The following is an 18,261-nucleotide window of genomic DNA, read 5'->3' as shown; positions in this document are numbered from 1 at the left end:
AAAAATTACCTTGAAGTGGGAATAGCATGAAGGCTTCTTAATTTTCATAGACAAGAATAATTTAGTTCAGTGATTATGACTGAGGAATCTACTGATCTTCTCCAGTGTCATTCCTGCACTATGCCTGGCACAGGTTCTTCTCTACCACACCAATCTGAAGCCAGTGCTGGACTGGGACCCACAGCAACCCAACTTCTCACAGAATCCCAGAATGGTAGGGATTGGAAGTGACTTCTGGGGATCATCCACTCCAATCTCTCTGCTAAAGCAGGGACACCTACAGCAACTAGGCTGGATGTTAGGAAGAAGTTCTTCCCAGCAAGAGAGATTGGCCATTGGAATGTGCTGCCCAGGGAAGTGGTGAAGTCACCATCCCTGGGGGTGTTTGTGACTGGATGAGGCACTTGGTGGAGGTGTTCAAGAAACCTGTGGCCATGGCTTGGTGGCCATGTGGTGTTGGGTTGATGGTTGGACTCAATGATCTTAGAAGTCTTTTCCAACCCCAACATTTCTCTAATTCTACAGGAAACATCCACTAGCCAGGTGGGGGTTGGTCTCTTCTCCCAGGTAACCAGCACCAGGACAAGAGGACACAGTCTCAAGCTGCACCAGGGGAAGTTTAGGCTGGAGGTGAGGAGAAAGTTCTTCACAGAGAGAGTCATTAGCCTTTGGAATGTGCTGCCCAGGGAGGTGGTGGAGTCACCATCCCTGGAGGTGTTCAAGAGGAGGTTGGACGTGGCACTTGGTGCCATGGTTTGGTCATGAGGTCTGTGGTGACGGGTTGGACTTGATGATCTTTGAGGTCTCTTCCCACCTGGGTGATTCTGTGATTCTGTGATTTAAGCCAATCCTTCAAGGTTAGCCACTTCCCCAATGCCTAGCACACCTCATGGATGAAGTTCCCACCCAACCCTCTGCCCTGAAACCCCTTTTAAAGCTTCGCAGCGCTGCTCAGCTGCTTCATAACAATCTGAGGCTCGTGATGAGCCAAATGAGTTCTGATTTGTGCTATTTAATGTCCTAATGGCTCGACTAGTTAGCTAGATAATTACACCCTGTGATTTATCCAACCCATTTATAAATATTTATAATAATGGATAGATTAACCTTTGGGATTTCTAGCTTGCAATCCCTTGGGTGGAAGAGGGATCACTCCACTGCAGCAGCAAGTGCTGCTTACCTGCCAACGAGCACCGGTGTGGGCAGTGGGCATGAGCATGCAGCTTCCTCCATGGGGCACAATCACCAGCACCCAAAGCCTAGAGGTTCTGGTTGGTACCCATCAGTATCATCACACTTCTTCCTTCCCCCCTCCTCTTCCCCCCCAGGTGAGCTCTGTGGGGAAGAAGTGTATCCCCAGTTTTGTCTCCCACTCCTAATCAGGAAAAGAAAAGGCACAAGAGATCAGACCCTGGAACAGGCTGCTCAGGGAGGCTGTGGATGCCCTGTCCCTGCGGATGTTCAATGCCAGGCTGGATGGAGCCTTGAGCAACCTGGGCTAGTGGAAGTTGTCCCTGCCTGTGGCACAGGTTTGGAATTAGTTGTTCTTTAAGGTGCCTTCCAACCCAAACCATTCTGTGAATCTATGAATCAGAGGTCTGCAGCTGACCACCACCACAACAACATAAAGCATGGGAGGAAACTGTACCCTCAGACCTCCACAATCACTTATTGTTCACAGAATCATAGAATGGTTTTGGGTCAAGGGACTTTTCAAGCTCATCCAGTCCAACCTCTGCACTCAGCAGGGACATCTGCAGATAGAGCAGGTTGCTCAGAGCTCCAGACAACATGACCTGCAATGGTTCCAGGGATGGGGCATCTCCTACCTCTCTGGGTAACCTGGGACAGGGTCTGGCCACCCTCAGTGTCAAACATTTCTTCCTTCTCTCCAGTCTGAATCTCCCTCTTATAGCTCAAACCATCACCCCTTGTGCTGTCACAACAGGCCCTGCTCAAAACCCTGTCCCCAGCTTTCTGATCAGCCCTTTGAGCACTGAAAGGCCACCAGAAGGTCTCCCTGGAGCCTTCTCTTCTCCAGGCTGAACAAGCCCAACCCCCTCAGCCTGGCCTCACAGCAGAGGGCTTCCAGCCCTCCCGGCATTGCTGTGGCCTCTTCAGGCCCTGTTCCAACAGCTCCATTGTTGAGCAGAGCTCCAGAGAGACATTTAGATGCATTTGGAGCACAGTCTGCGTGGTGGGAAGAGGCATGTGGCCATTCAGGACCAGCCATGGCACCCATGAGTGCTGGTGAGTCACGGAAGCCCCCAGCACCCCGAGTGGGCACAAGCAGCCCATTGTCTGCTGCCCTGATGTCTCCAGCAGTGCTCTGCAGCCTGGGGATGGGAACGCCAACGCTCTGCTCAGAGACAACAAAGGGTCAGTGTTTGGTGAGGCTGGAGGAAGGGGCTTGACCTGCAGCACCCAGCAGTGGCCTGCAGACAGCGAACAGCAGCTCAGAAGAATCATCACAGAATCGACCAGGTTGGAAAAGACCTTCAGTATCACCAGGTCCAACCTATTACCTATCACCCAACACCTCCTGACAACTAAACCATGGCTTCAAGTGCCATATCCAAGCCTTCTTTGAACACCTCCAGGGATGGTGACTCCACCACCTCCCTGGGCAGCACATTCCAATAGCCAATTAGTCTTTCTGGGAAGAACTTTCTCTGCACCTCGAGCCTAAACTTCCCCTGGCACAGCTTGAGAATGGCAGTCTCTGATGCCAACAGGCTCCAGCAGCCATTCAGAGAAGCTGGAATTCAGAGGATCAGAGGGCCAGAGCACTTCCCCTATGGGGACAGGCTGAGAGAGATGGGGCTGTTCAACCTGGAGAAGAAAAGGCTCCAGGAAGACCCTCTTGTGGCCTTCCAGTACCTGAAGAGGGCTACAGGAGACATGGGGTGGACTTTTGACAAGGGCTTGTAGTGATAGGATGAGGGGCAATGGTTTTGAGCTGGAAGAGGGGAGATTCAGAGTGGATATGAGGAAGAAATTCTTTACAGTGAAGAGTGGTGAGACACTGGAACAGGTTGTCCAGGGGGGCTGTGGGTGCCCTCTCTCTAGAGGTGTTCAAGGCCAGGTTGGACAGGACCTTGAGCAACCTGCTCCAGTGGAAGATATCCCTGCCCATGGCAGGGGGGTTGGAACTAGATGCTCTTTAAGCTGTCTTCCAACCCAAACCATTCCACGAATCTATGAAGTAGGTGTATGTTGCAAAACTGCTCCTCCAGATTTGGAGTCCTGCTCCAAATCCATCTTTTTAATTTTAAAACCCATCAAAATACAGGAGGGGAAAAAAAAAAAAAGCAGCAGACAAAAAAAAGAGAGAGACAATAAAACCCAGAGCCAACAGAAAAAGCCAACAGAAAAAGCCAACAGACCTAGCACCTTGTCTGGCAGAAGTGCTCCTTAGGACTAGCAAAAATATGCCAAATCCACATGAGATCCCAACAAAGGAGAGAATTTAGCCTTCCAAGGTAATTATCATTTGGATGGTTTTGGTCTTTGCTGGCCTAGATCCAAGGCTGTCTGTCACATCTCTGAATTCTGATCCAGCACGAGCTCTCCACACGCAGGTTTTGCATCCCAGTAGCGTAACGAGACAAGACAGCCCCAGTCCTTGGCTAACATCAGCTCAAACTCCACCAAAAGCAGACACAGGTCTGGGCAAACACTTTGGAAGACTCTTCCTGACATCCCTTAGCGTTATGGTATTTTAATGTTACCAGGTCCTGTCTTTTCTAATACATTGAAACATATCTCTTGGCTCTAGGGGGAGCGTAAGAGGGCCAATGGCATCCTGGCCTGGATCAGGAACAGTGTGGCCAGCAGGAGCAGGGAGGTCATTCTGCCCCTGTACACCACACTGGTTAGGCCACACCTTGAGTCCTGTGACCAGTTCTGGGACCCTCAGGTTAGGAAAGATGTTGAGTTGCTGGAAGGTGTCCAGAGAAGGGCAACAAAGCTGGGGAGGGGTCTGGAGCACAGCCCTGGGAGGAGAGGCTGAGGGAGCTGGGGTTGCTTAGCCTGGAGAAGAGGAGGCTCAGGGGAGACCTTCTTGCTCTCTACAACTCCCTGAAGGGAGGTTGTAGCCAGGTGGGGGTTGGTCTCTTCTCCCAGACAACCAGCACCAGAACAAGAGGACACAGTCTCAAGCTGTGCCAGGGGAGGTTTAGGATGGATGTTAGGAAGAAGCTCTTCATAGAAAGAGAGACTGACCATTGGAATGTGCTGCCTGGGGAGGTGGTGGAGTCAGCATCCCTGGAGGTGTTTAGGAAGAGCCTGGCTGAGGCACTTGGTGCCATGGTTTAGTTGATGAGATGGTGTTGGGTGATAGGTTGGATGCAATGATCTTGAAGGTCTCTTTCAACCTGGTTTATTCTATTCTCCTGCCAAGAAAGGGTGGACCACATGTTCCTCGAGGTCCCCTCCAAAGTACTGTTCTATGTCACACAATCCCAGCATGGTGAGGGTTGGAATGGACCTCTGGAGATCATAGAATCAATAAGGTTGGAAAAGACCTCAGAGATCATCAAGTCCAACCTGTCACCCAACACCTCATGACTAACTAAACCATGGCTCCAAGTGCCACATCCTATCCCCTCTTGAACACTTCCAGGGGTGGTGACTCCACCACCTCCCTGGGCAGCACGTTCCAAAGGCAAATCTCTCTTTCTGGGAAGAGCTTTCTCCTCACCTCAAGCCTAAACTTCCCCTGGCACAGCTTGAGACTGTGTCCTCTTGTTCTGGTGCTGGTTGCCTGGGAGAAGAGACCAAACCCCTCCTGGTTACAACTCCGCAACCTCTCTGAGCAGCCTGCTCCAGGGCTCCAGCATCCTCACATCAACCAGGTTGCTCCTCATCTTCAGATGGAACCTTCTGGATTCCAGTTTCTGCCTCTTACCCCTTGTCCTGTCACTGAGTGCCGCAAGAGTCTGGCCCTATCATCTTTTACTTCATAAGCTCTTTCTCTCTTGCTGAGCATTGCTCAGATCCCCTCTGGGGCTGCTGTTCTGCTGGCTCAGCAGCCCCAGGGCTCTCAGCCTTTCCTCCTCACAGAGATCCTCCAGGCCCCCTCCACTGAAGTCTCTTCAGTAGTTTCCTCTCTTGAACTATGGAGTGCAGAACTGAACTCAGTATTCCAGATGTGTCCTTACCTAGGGCGAAGTAGAGTGGGAGAAGATCTTCCCTTGACCTGCAGCCCACACTCTGAATACACCCCAGGAAACCTCTGGCAGTGATGCAGAGTCAGTTTCTGCCCACAAGCACTGGCCCTAACCTCCCAGTAAGGCTAAAGGATGCAGCCCACATCCCATGTGACATGAGGATTGTTGTCTGCTGGGTTTTTAGGCTGGTGACAGGCAGGGGACTACTCCTTGACATGCACTTGTCACAGTATTACTGAGTGTGGCATCAGATCTGCATGGTTGTTTGAGGATAACCTGTTTGCACACCTGTTTGTACTGAGCTGCCTCCTCCTCCTCCTCCTCTTCCTCATGCTGCCAGGGCTCTCCCTCATGCAGCATCTCCTTCTGAGCTCAGTGTCTTGCCAAGCCCAGGGTGTCCAGGTGATGGGAGCTGCCACATCGCCCTGGCATGATCCAGGTGCAACTCGGGGTGGAACTGATCCAAATGCTGAAAGCAAGAAGAGGCAGTAGACTAAACCTGCCTCCAACAACTTAACAACCCCTTCCCAGTATGCACAGAGCTCCACACCAGTCAGGCTGTTTAGATCAGCCACCAAGAGATGAGACCTATTTAGAGATGGACACACATGGCGTAGCACAAGCTGACACCAGTGTTTGATGCAAACAAACTTCCCCAGCAGCGTGGAACTATTTTTTTGCCTCCTGCTATTGATCCTATCCCTGCCTATGGCAGCTTTCACATGCCTCCTAATTCTGCATCCTGCTGGGGATGCTGGGATAGGGTCTGGGGATGCTGGGAGGTCTTCATCCAGCCCTAGAGAGCTGAGCTGCAGCCAGCAAGTGTGGGAACCTCAGGGCTTGGCACCGCTGCCGAGAAGTTGCCTGTGCACCAAAGAGGAGCTGAGCCCTGGGGGAGAGGAGAGCTCCAAATGAGCCGCTGGAGACCTCCTCCAGCTGTGCCACGCGTTTGTGGGGACAGAGATGAGGTTTCCTTTGTGCCTGGGTTGCTTTAGGCAATAACAGATCCAGCCGGCTGGGAAGCCCCGGGGACAGCATAGCCCTGCTTGGAGGGGAGGGAGAGAACGTGGAGCACATGAACATAAACCCTGCTGATAGCCTGGCTCAGGATATCCAGTTACTGATGGGAACAGGCAATCATAGAATCACAGGATGGTTTGGGTTGGAAGGGACCTTAAAGATCACCTAGTTCCAACCCCCCTGCCATGGACAGGGACACCTTCCCCTAGATCAGGTTTATAAAGGCTCCAAGCAAGCTGGCCTTGAACACCTCCAGGGAGGGGGCATCCACCACAGCCTCCCTGGGCAACCTGTCCCAGTGTCTCCCCACCCTCACTAGAAAGAGTTTCTTCCTAATCTCCAGTCTAAATCTCCCTTCTTCCAGCTACACAACGGGTCAGATCTGAAACCACTCTTGTACCTTCTCCAAAGCACACAAGCATCCAGACTGGCAAACACTTCAGATTACAAAGGAGTGACATTTATTGCTCACATGATGACAAGACCATAGAATCACAGAATTATTTTGGTTGGAAAAGACTTCTAAGACAGTGACTCCAAAAATCCACCCACCACCACCATGGCCATTAAACCAAAGTGCCATGCCCATCCTCCAGGGATGGTGACTCCACCACCTCCCTGGACAACCTGTTCCAGTGCCTGACCACTCTAACATGAATGAAATCATAGAATGGCTGGCATTGGAAGGGATCTTGAAGGTCATCAATTTTTTTTCACCATGAAAGCAATCAAATATTGCAATCATCTCCCAAGGGAAGCAGTGGATTCCCCTCCATTGGACACTTCCAAGGATGGCAACTCCACCACCTCCCTGGGAAGCCTTTTTCAATGCCTGTCCAGAGAAGGGCAACAAAGCTGGGGAGGGGTCTGGAGCACAGCCCTGTGAGGAGAGGCTGAGGGAGCTGGGGTTGCTTAGCCTGGAGAAGAGGAGGCTCAGGGGAGACCTTCTTGCTGTCTACAACTACCTGAAGGGAGGTTGTAGCCAGGAGGGGGTTGGTCTCTTCTCCCAGGCAACCGGCACCAGAACAAGAGGACACAGTCTCAAGCTGTGTCAGGGGAGGTTTAGGCTGGAGGTTAAGGAGAAGTTCTTCCCAGAAAGTGAAATTGGCCATTGGAATGTGCTGCCCAGGGAGGTGGTGGAGTCACCATCATTGGAGGTGTTTAGGAAGAGACTGGCTTGGTGCCAGGGTTTAGTTGATTAGATGTTGTTGGGATGGAATTGGAATTGATCTCTAGAGATCATCCAGGCCAACCCCCCTGTTAAAGCAGGGGCACCCACAGCAGCTTACCCAGCATCACAACGACCTGGTGGGTTTGGAAGCTCTTCAGAGGAGACTCCACAACCTCTCTGGGCAGCCTGCTCCAGGCCTCCAGCACCCTCACACCAAACAACTTTCCCTGTTCATATGGGGACCTCCTGAGTTCCAGTTTGTGTGTTCTCCTGTCACAGGGCACCACTGAGAAGAGTCTGGTCCCATCCTCTTGCCCCCCACAGGTCCTGGATGTTAGGAAAAAGTTCTGTACAGAAAGAGTGATTGCCCATTGGAATGGGCTGCCTGGGGAGGTGGTGGAGTCGCCATCACTGGAGGTGTTCAGGAGAAGACTTGATGGGGTGCTTGGTGCCGTGGGTTAGTTGCTTGGGCGGTGTTGGATTGGTTGATGGGTTGGACGCGATGATCTTGAAGGTCTCTTCCAACCTGGTTTATTCTATGTATTCTATGTATTGATCAGCACTGAGAAGATCCAAGCTGTAGCAAGCCAGCTGAAAATGAGGACAGGGAGATGCCCTCTCATGGACTGTAAGCACTGCCAATGCCCTCAGGATGTCAAGTGAGATGCTGCCACATCCTAGCATCAGCGATGCCCTACCTGGGGGAGCTCCCAATTGCTCACCACGGAAAGAAAAGAGGCTTAGAAGGGTCTAGGAGAGATTTCAAATCCTTCAAGTAAATAAATCCTTGCAAAAGTAATTCCTCTGGTGAGACAATAGCCTCTTGACAGAGCACCAAAGGAGTCCCACCATCCCCAGGACAAATGAATTGCTTTCTGTTTTCCTGGGTTTCTCTGCTGCGTGGCAGGAGGCTGTGGAAGCAGTGTGGAGTTATTTTTTCCTCTGATCTATAATCAGACAGTTCATTAAAACAAAAAAATCCCAATGGAAATGAAGGGGGTTTATTTTTTTATTATATTAGTTTCTTCCCTTTCTTTTTTAAATTTGTTTTTATTTATATTATTTTCTTCTCTTTCTTTTTTCATTATATTATTTTCTGCTCTTTGTTTTTTCCTTGTTTTAAATTCTATTTTTCCTTTTCTTTTTTCCTTTTTTTCATTATATTATTTTTTCCCTTTCTTTTTTCCTTTTTTTTATTATATTATTTTTCCCCTTTCTTTTTTTCCTTTATTTAATTATATTATTTTTCCCTTTCTTTTTTCCTTTTTTTCATTATATTATTTTTCCCCTTTCTTTTTTTATTGTATTATTTTCTTCCTTTTCTTTTTTCCTTTTTTAATTATATTACTTTCTTCCCTTTCTTATTTCTTATATTATTTTCTTCCCTTTCTTTTTCCTTTTTAATTTTATTATTTTCTTGCCTTTATTTTATTATTTTCTTCCCTTTCTTTTTATTTTTTTTAATATTATTTTTCCATTTTTTTCCCTTTTTGTATTATATTATTTTCTTCCCTTTCTTTTTTCTTCCCTTTCTTTTTTCTTTTTCTTATATTATTTTCTTCCTTTTTTTTTCCTTTTTAAATTATAATATTTTCTTACCTTTTCCCCCCTTTTTTATTATTTTCTTCCCTTTCTTTTTTCTTTTTCTTATATTATTGTCTTCCTTTTTTTTCCTTTTTAAAGTATAATATTTTCTTACCTTTTCCCCCTTTTTTTATTATTTTCTTCCCTTTCTTTTTTCTTCCCTTTCTTTTTCTTATATTATTTTCTTCCTTTTTTTTCCTTTTAAAATTATATTATTTTCTTACCTTTCCCCCCTTTTTTTATTATTTTCTTCCCTTTCTGTTTTCTTCCCTTTCTGTTTTCTTTTTTCTTTTTCTTATATTATTTTCTTGTTTTTTTTTCCTTTTTAAATTATATTATTTTCTTACCTTTTCCCCCCTTTTTTAAATTATTTTCTTCCCTTTCTTTTTTTTATATTATTGTCTTCCTTTTCTTTTTCCTTTTAAAATTATATTATTTTCTTCCCTTTTTAAAAATTATATTATTTTCTTCCCTTTCTTTTTACTTTTTTATTATATTATTTTTATTATATTTTTCCCTTTCTTTTTCCCTTTTTTTAATTATTTTTTCCCTTTCTTTTTTCCTTTTTTTATTATATTATTTTTTCCCTTTCTTTTGTCCTTTTTTATTATATTTTTTCTCTTTTTTCTTTTTTCTTATATTATTTTCTTCTTTCTTTTTTCATTATATTATTTTTCCCCTTTCCTTTTTCCTTTTTTATTGTATTTTTTTCTTCTCTTTCTTTTTTCTTGTTTTAAATTATATTTTTCCCTTTCTTTTTTCCATTTTTTTGTTATATTATTTTCTTCCCTTTCTTTTTTCTTTTATTTTCTGTTACATTCTTTCCTTCCCTTTCTTTTTTCCTTTTTTATTATATTATTTTCTTCCTTTTATTTTTTCCTTTTTTATTATATTATTTTCTTCCTTTTATTTTTTCCTTTTAAAAATTATATTATTTTCTTCCCTTTTTTCTTTCTTTTTTAAAAAATTATATTATTTTCTTTTCTTTCTTTTTTCCTTTTTTCATTATATTATTTTCTTCTGTTTCTTTTTTCCCTCTGTCCCCCCCCACCTTTCCCCCCCCCCCCCCCCCCCCACTCCCCCTTTTCCCTTTCTTTTTCTTTTTTCTTATTTTTTTTTTTCCTTGCTATTTGGAGTGGTCAAATTTCCATTTCTCAAACACATCACATTTTAAAAGCCCTGGGTTGGCATTTTGGTTTGCTGAGAGTTTTAGGATAATAGCAAATTACACAGAAAATCTCCCAATTCTTTGTCAAGTGAACTATGCAAAAAGGAACCATTAGTTCATAGTTCACCTGCGAGATGGGGAGACATCCTGAATAATAATTCCTGGAGAAGACAAAGGGCATTTATTCACAAATAACGCTCACAGCTGCAGAATTAAGCCTGGCTGTGGAACCACTGCACTTGGATTTCACTGAGGGGAGCTTGGTAGAAATTCTTTTCCCTGACCAAAAAGGGTAGGTTGGACTCGATGATCTCAAAGGTCTTTTCCAACCTGGTTAATTTCTATTCTATTCTATTCTATTCTATTTTATTCTATTCTATTCTATCCTACCCTATTCTACTCTACCCCACCCCATCCCATCCCACCCCATCCCATCCCGTCCCGTCCCACCCTACCCTACCCTACGCTACCCTAACCCACCCCACCCCACCCCACCCTATCCTATCCTATCCTATCCTATCCTATCCTATCCTATCCTATCCTATCCTATCCTATCCTATCCTATCCTATCCTATCCTAAACACCCTCTGTCAGATGGGTTTGCACTACACAACATCACAGAATGATTTAGGGATGGAAGGGACCTCAAAGATCATCCACTTCCAAGCCCACTGCCATAGGCAGGGACACCTTCCACTAGGACCACATTGCTCAAATCCTAGTTGTGGCTCTGAGCAACCTGATTTAGTGTGAGGTGTCCCTGCCTGTGGCAGGGGAGTTGGAACTAGATGATCCTTGAGGTCCCTTCCAACCCTGACAATTCTATAGTTGTATGAAATCCCCATCCAGCCTGGCCCTGAACACCTCCAGGGAAGGGCAATCCACAGCCTCCCTGGGCAACCTGTTCCAGTGTCTCACCATCCTTACTCTAAGGAATTTCTCCCTAATCTCCAGTCTCAATCTCCCCTCTTCCAGCTCAAAGCCATTTTCCCTCATCCCATCACTACAAGTCCTTGTCAAAAGTACCTCCCCAGCTCTCCTGTAGCCCTATTCAGGTACCGCAAGGTCACAAGAAGATCTCCCTGGACCCTTCTCTGCTTCAGGTCGAACAGCTCCAACTCTCTCTGCCTGTTCCCACAGGGGAAGTGCTCCATCCCTTTGATCATCTTCATGGCCTCCTCTGGACGCACTCTGACAGTTTAATGACTGTAATACATCACAGATCCCAGCATGGTGGGGATTGGAAGGGACCTCTGGGGATCAATGAGTCCAATCGCCCTGCTAAAGCAGGGTCACACACAGCAGCTTGCCCAGGATCTTTGGAGAGCACCCAGAACTGGACCCAGGACTCCAGATGTGGCCTGACAAGGGCAGATTAGAAGGAGAAGAGAACTTTCCTTGACCTGTTGGCCACACTCTTCTTCATGCACCCAAGGAGACCAGGGCACATTGCTGGCCCATAGGGAATTCGTTCCCTACCAGCACTGCCAGGTCCTTCACAGAGCTGCTTTGCAGTAGATCAAGCCCTCACCTGTACTGGTGCAGGGGGTTATCCTCCCCAGGCACAGGACCCTGCACTTGCCCTGGTTGATCTTCATAAGGTTCCAAACCACCCAACCCTCCAGCTAGGCCAGATCTCCCTGGCTGACAGAACATCCATACAACATCATGGATGAAGAACATTAAGACGGCTTAGCATCATTTTATGATCCCAAGGTCAAGCACCACAGATCCTATCACACCTGAGGAAGGAGAGCTTCTTCCATCCACTCCTCCTGCCAATATACCAAGTGAGCTGTTGACAGGTGTCCTCAAACACAACTTTTGCAGATTTCCCCTCATACTTCCCTACTTTTCCACGGCTGCATTTTCCCCTTCTGCTAAGATCAAAGGGATAAAAACCAAATCTCAAAGACAACAGAGGTTGTTCTTTTGTTCTGTGCAAAAAAAGTTAAACTCTGCAGCATGGAGGAGACTCCCAAACCAGAGCTTTGGGCCCTGTTATTTAGAAAACAAACAACTCTTCCTGGAGCAGACTATGAAGAAAAAGTCTAAAAGGATGGGTTGAGGAGGTGGCTCTGCTTTGCTTCCCCCCCCTGTAATAACAGCGCCCTAAGGCAGAACCCAGACAGAAAATAGTCTGCAGCTCAGGCTTTGAAGTGAGCATGGGAAAGGAATCCCACTGGGAATTTGCTGCCTTTGTGACAGTGCTGGGACATGCTCGTCTGTAAATGTATTTATTTTGGCTTTGGGGATCTTGAGGGAGCTTAAATGTGATGTTTGTAGCAAGCCTGGGCTAAGGGCATTCCTCAAACACAGAGCCTGGAAGTGATGGAAAGTTTGTTGTAAAACATAAGAACGTTGATTACCTTCACTTTGTAAAACCACAGAATGGTTTGGGTTGGAAAAGACCTCCGAGATCATCCAGTCCAACCATCCAACACCACCATGGCCGTTAAGCCACGTCCCAAGGTGCCACGGCCACATATTCCTTGAACACCCCCAGGGATGGTGACTCCACCACCTCCCTGGGCAGCCTGCTCCAATACCTGACCACTCTTGCAGCAAAGAAATTGTTCCTCATGCCCAACCTAAACCTCCCCTGCAAAGCCATTTCTGCTTGTCCTGTGATGTATTCCTTGTGAGAAGAGACGTGGCTCCAGCCTCCTTTCATGGAGCTGCAGAGAGCAATGAGGTCTCCCCTCGGCCTCCTTTTCTCCAGACTGAACAACCCCAGCTCCCTCAGCCGCTCCTCACAAGACTTGATCTCCAAACAAGCCTCCTGAGCTAATCCATCCTGCCTCCGAGCTTTTCTTGGGCTCCAGGCTGCGGATTTCCCTTCCCACACGGCAATCAGCTCAGGTTACTCCACGCCTCACGGCAGCAATCAAGGAGCCTCGGCTGGTTTTTTTGCCTTCTCATCTCTCCCCTGGATTACAGCTTCAGCTGCAGCGTTAAATGAACCTGGTTCCCCGGGCAGGTGCTTGCTGGGTTTTCAGCCTTAAACGGCACCATTACTCCCATTTATAAGGACAACATCACAATTAAGGAGGGATGAATAATTTAGAAACGAGCAAGTAGCTGTTTAGCTTCCCACCTCCACTCACTCCCCCCCACGTCCCCCCTTCAGCCCACTGAAGAGCCTTTAGGACTCGGGGTGTTGATTTTATTGCAAAACAAGGGCTCTGCTGGCTGGGAAGGGATGAAAAGTTGCTAATTTCAGGCTTTAGTTCAAACCTTTCTTAATCTTCCGAGTAAGTGAGCGCCTCCTTATCTCCTAAAGCCATCACGGGGCTGTTGCTGAGCTTTGCCTCCTTCCCAGCTTCCCACCTTTATCCTAGGTGAGCCCGATGAGACAAAGGGGCTGAGGCCACCTGAGAGAGCCACGACTTAAAGAGGCTTTTCTCCTTAAACCCCTGCCTTGTGCTGCTGGCAAAGGTGCCGGAGCGAGCTCCGTTTTCGCCGCGATAAATAACGGCGCCTAATTAAAATTCCATTGCAGGGGTGATAAACTGTTTGGGAGGTGGTAATTCTATTTATTAAAAGCAGGGGCATTAGTTTTGACACGTTGAATTATCCCACAGCCAAACAGATCTTGTGTTTTAATTAAATTTGCTTCTGCTTGATGAGGGAGGTTTGGAGACGAAGATTTAAGAGCGGGGTTCCGCAATCCCTGCTCTTCTCTGCCTGGGTATGATCCCAGTGGGGTGCCCAGCCCTGGAAGTGTTTAAGATCATTGAATGGTTTGGGTTGGAAGGGACCTTCAAGATCACCTAGTTCCAACACCCCTGGACAGGGACACCTTCCCCTAGCCCAGGTTGCTCAAGGCCTCATCCAACCTGGCCTTGAACACCTCCAGGGAGGGGGCATCCACAGCCTCCCTGAGCAACCTGTTCCAGTGTCTCACCACCCTCACTGGAAAGAATTCCTTCCTAATCTCCAGTGTGAATCTGCCCTCCTCAAGCTTCAATCCATTCCCTCTCATCCTACCATTACAAGCCCTTGTTAAAAGTCTCTCCCCAGCTCTCCTCTAGCCTACTTCAGATACTGAAATGAAGCTCTAAGGTCTCCCTGGAGCCTTCTCCTCTCCAGGCTGAACAACCCCAACTCTCCCAGCCTGTTCCCATAGGGGAGGTTCTCCAGCCCTCTGATCATCTTTGCAGCCCTCCTCTGGACTTGCTCCAACAGCTCCACGTCCTCCTTGTGTTGGGTGCACAAGAATTGGACACTACTCCAGGTGGGGTCTCACCAGACCAGGACAGAGAGGGGAGATTCACCTCTTTCACCCTGCTGGTCACAATTCTCAGCTGGGTGAGGCTATTTGATCATGTTGGACAAGGCTTTGAGCAGCCTGGTCTGGTGGGAGGTATCCCTGTCTGTAGCACAGGAGTTGTAACTTTACAGAATCACAGAATTCCAGGTTGGAAGGGACCCCAATGATCATTTTATCCAGTCTTTCTGGGTAATGGTATATGTGGAATGAGATGCCCCAGAACCCTGTTAAGCTGAGTCTTGAAACTGTTCAGTGGAGGGGAATCTACTGTTTCCCTTGGGAGATGATTGCAATATTTAATTGCTCTCATGGTGAATAATTCATGACCTTTAAGATCCCTTCCAGTGCAAGCCATTCTATGATCCTACTCATTTTAGAGTGGTCAGTGATCTTCGAGGTCTTTTCCAACCTGGTCTATTCCATTCCATTCCATTCCATTCCATTCCATTCCATTCCATTCCATTCCATTCCATTCCATTCCATTCCATTCCATTCCATTCCATTCTTCCATGATTCTATGATTTCATGATGGAATAGAATAGACCATGTTGGAAGAGACCTTCAAGATCGTGTCCAACCTATCATCCAACATCATCTAATCAACTAACCCATGGCACCAAGCACCCTATCAAGTCTCCTCCTGAACACCTCCAGGGATGGTGACTCCACCACCTCCCTGGGCAGCCCATTCCAATGGGCAATCACTCTGTGTAGAACTTCCTCCTAACCTCCAGCCTAAACCTCCGCTGGCACAGCCTGAGACTGTGTCCTCTATGATTCCACGATTCCCTGATTCCATGATGCTATGATTCTCTGATTCCATAATTCCATGATTCTGTGATTCCATGACTGTATAATTCTGGGATCTCTGAGCTTCCCTGGCTGTCTGCCTCCCCTTCAGGGTTAAGTCTGACCCCTTTCCCCCCTGCCTTTCCCCCCTTCTCCTTCATATCCCCTCCTTTCACGATCTTTTCGAGCCGCTACACCGTTCCTCATTTTCTAAACACCAAAGCAGGGCTGAAGAGCTGAAGAAAAAAAAAAACCTAAAAATTAAACCCCCCCAACCTCCCAACCACCCTGCTTTGAGGTTTCTTTCACATTAAGCTACATTTAATATTCATTTCACATTTTTTTTCCTATTAATTAAAAGTAAACCGTGTATTGTATGGTACATTATCCCTCTAACAGCCCCATGTGGAGATCATGAAGTGGAAGACTAATGGTGTAGACTTTAGCATTTAGTTTTAACCAGAATAATTTACATATCTGTGAGAAGAGTCCAAGGCATGTGTAAATAAGCAGAACTCTGAGAGATGGGCAAGAGCCCCTCGCTTCAGTTTGCTGTGGGCTGGAGGGCCACGGAGCTGGGCATATTTATTCCATCAGTCAGCTAATTTAATGAGACTTTATACAGCATCTACTTCTGCAGAAGACACAAAACTTATTATTAAGGAGAGGCAGGTGGCAGTAAGAAAAATGTGTTTGTTTGCTTCTTTATTCCATTACCCCCAAGTAGCAAAGGTGATTCTCTTCACTGTTCATTAAAGTTTACCTTTATAATTCATCAAAGGGGACCCACATCAACAGCTTTATGCTGAGATTTCAAAAAACTCGAGGCTGATTAAAATTTAATGGAAAAGGCCACGGATTTGGGGTGGCTCTCCAAGAAAAATCACTTCCCCCACTCCAAAGTACAGATTCCATTAGTCTGCATCTCTGTATAACATATTAGAAGCGCTGCCCAAGGCCTGGGTTGGAAGGCACCTTAAAGATCATCCGGTTCTAACCCTGCCTGCCGTGGAACTGGATGATCTTTAAGGTCCCTTTCCAATCCAGGCCATTCTATGAATCGATGAATGCTGTGAAATGCCACTTCCCCTTCAAAAAGCCACATGGAGCTCACAGAATCACAGAATGGTAGGGGTGGGAAGGGACTTCTGCAGATCATTGAGACAAACCACACCCCCCCCCCCCAAGCCAGGTTCACCTAGAGAAGGTGACACAGGAACAAGTCAAGGCAAGTTTGCAATGTCTCCAGAGATGGAGACCCCACAATCTCTCTGGGCAGCCTGTTTCAGGGCTCTGTCACCCTTAAAGAAGTTCCTCCTCGTGTTTAGATGGAACTTCTGATGGTCCAGTTTGTGCCTGTTACCCCTTGTCTTGTCCCTGGGCACCACTGAAGAAAAGCCTGGTCTCATCTTCCTGACACCCACCCTTTATGTATTGATCAGCATTGATGAGTTCCCCCCTCAGGCTTCTTTTTTTTCCAGGCTAAAAGTCCCCAGTTCTCAGTCTTTCCTCACCAGAGAGATGTCCCCTTGGCATATTTGTAGCCCTGTTCTCTCTCTCATAAGTTTCAAGACCAAGAAAGATGGGCTGGAGCATGAGGAAGTGGCACCAGCACTGTCACAGAGCTAACCCAGCTGGACCGTGCTGAGGATGCACCACTTACTGTGGAAATAAAACTCAAATCTTCTGTATGGGTGTTTCAAAGCTCAACAGGAGACCATCGACCTTCTTGCCCATGAGGACACAGTGCTGGCTCACGGGGAACTTGTCCCACTCTGGTTACTCCCAGGTCCTTTCCAGTTTGCTTATGGAAGAAGAAAGCTTTCATTCAAGAGGTACAACTCAAATGACTTAATTTCTCATTGAGGTTTGGTCAATAAATTGAGGAACTGGTGGTGGAGATCACCCTACTCCTTCTTCCACCATCTGGAGTCACCCCTCCACCAGCATCCCTCCTACACTTGCCTTGCAAACTCCTCTCCAGATTATTTCAGGTGGCAGAACCATAACAAATATTCCTCCAGGTTATTTATGAAGGGGGGGGAGGGAGGGGATTTGGGGTTAAGACCACCAGAATATGGAAAATGAATTAAAAAAAAAGAAGTAAGTTTTGAAACCAGAAGAAATTGAGAGGGAAAAGGGAAGAGGGAAAAAGGCAAAAGGGAAAAAGGGGAAAAGGGAAAAGGGGGAAAAGGGAAAAGGGAAAAGGGGAAAAGGAAAAGGGAAAAGGGAAAAAGGGAAGAGGGAAAGGGGAAAAGGGGAAAGTGAAAAAGGGAAAAGGAAAGAAAGAAAAAGGGAAAAGGGGAAAGGAAAAGGGAAAAATGGAAAGGGAAAAGGGGAAAAAGGGGAAAAGGAAAAGGGGGAAAAGGAGAAAAGGAAAAGGGGGAAAGGGAAAACGGGAAAGGGAAAAGGGGAAAATGGAAAAGGGGAAAAGGGAAAGGGGAAAATGAGAGGAAAAAGGAGCTGCCTTTTAGCAACTGGAAACTTCAAATGTGATTGATTTTCATGAATACAAATTTCAGTAACTCTGAAGCTGTGCAAAGCTCCAAGGACATGAAGCAATCTGTGCTTTCTGAGAGAACCATAGCAGGAGCAGAAAGTCCATCTGCACACCTGCAGTCAGAGGTGTCAGGAACTCCTCTTTCCAGATCCTGGTAGTCTGTGTACAGAGCAAGACCTCAGAAAGGCTCCCTGATGTGTCATCCTAAGGAATTCTCTCTGATTCCCAATGGTGTCCTTCCCTGTTCTATCACTGTTGTGCTGAATGTGCTCAGAGATGCTCCTGGGAGCAGGTCAGCAGTGACCAGGGCTGGAAACTCTTCCCCAGCAGATTAGTGGTAATTCTAACAGCTTCAAGATGCATTTAGTGAGAAACACAACCCCTTAAGTCATAGAATCAGAGAATTGTTGCAGTTGGAAAAGACCTCTAAGATCATTCAGTCCAGCTGTCAACCCAGCACTACCATGGCCATGCAACCATGCCCCAAAGAGAGACGTCCACATGTTTCTTGAACTCCTCCAGGGATGGTGATTCCACCACCTCCATAGGAAACATTCCCATGCTTAATCATGGAGTGGTTTGAAC

This window comes from Dryobates pubescens, chromosome 2, assembly GCF_014839835.1.
Source record: "Dryobates pubescens isolate bDryPub1 chromosome 2, bDryPub1.pri, whole genome shotgun sequence".
NCBI classification, from domain to species: domain Eukaryota; kingdom Metazoa; phylum Chordata; class Aves; order Piciformes; family Picidae; genus Dryobates; species Dryobates pubescens.
This window is presented reverse-complemented; position numbering follows the sequence as displayed.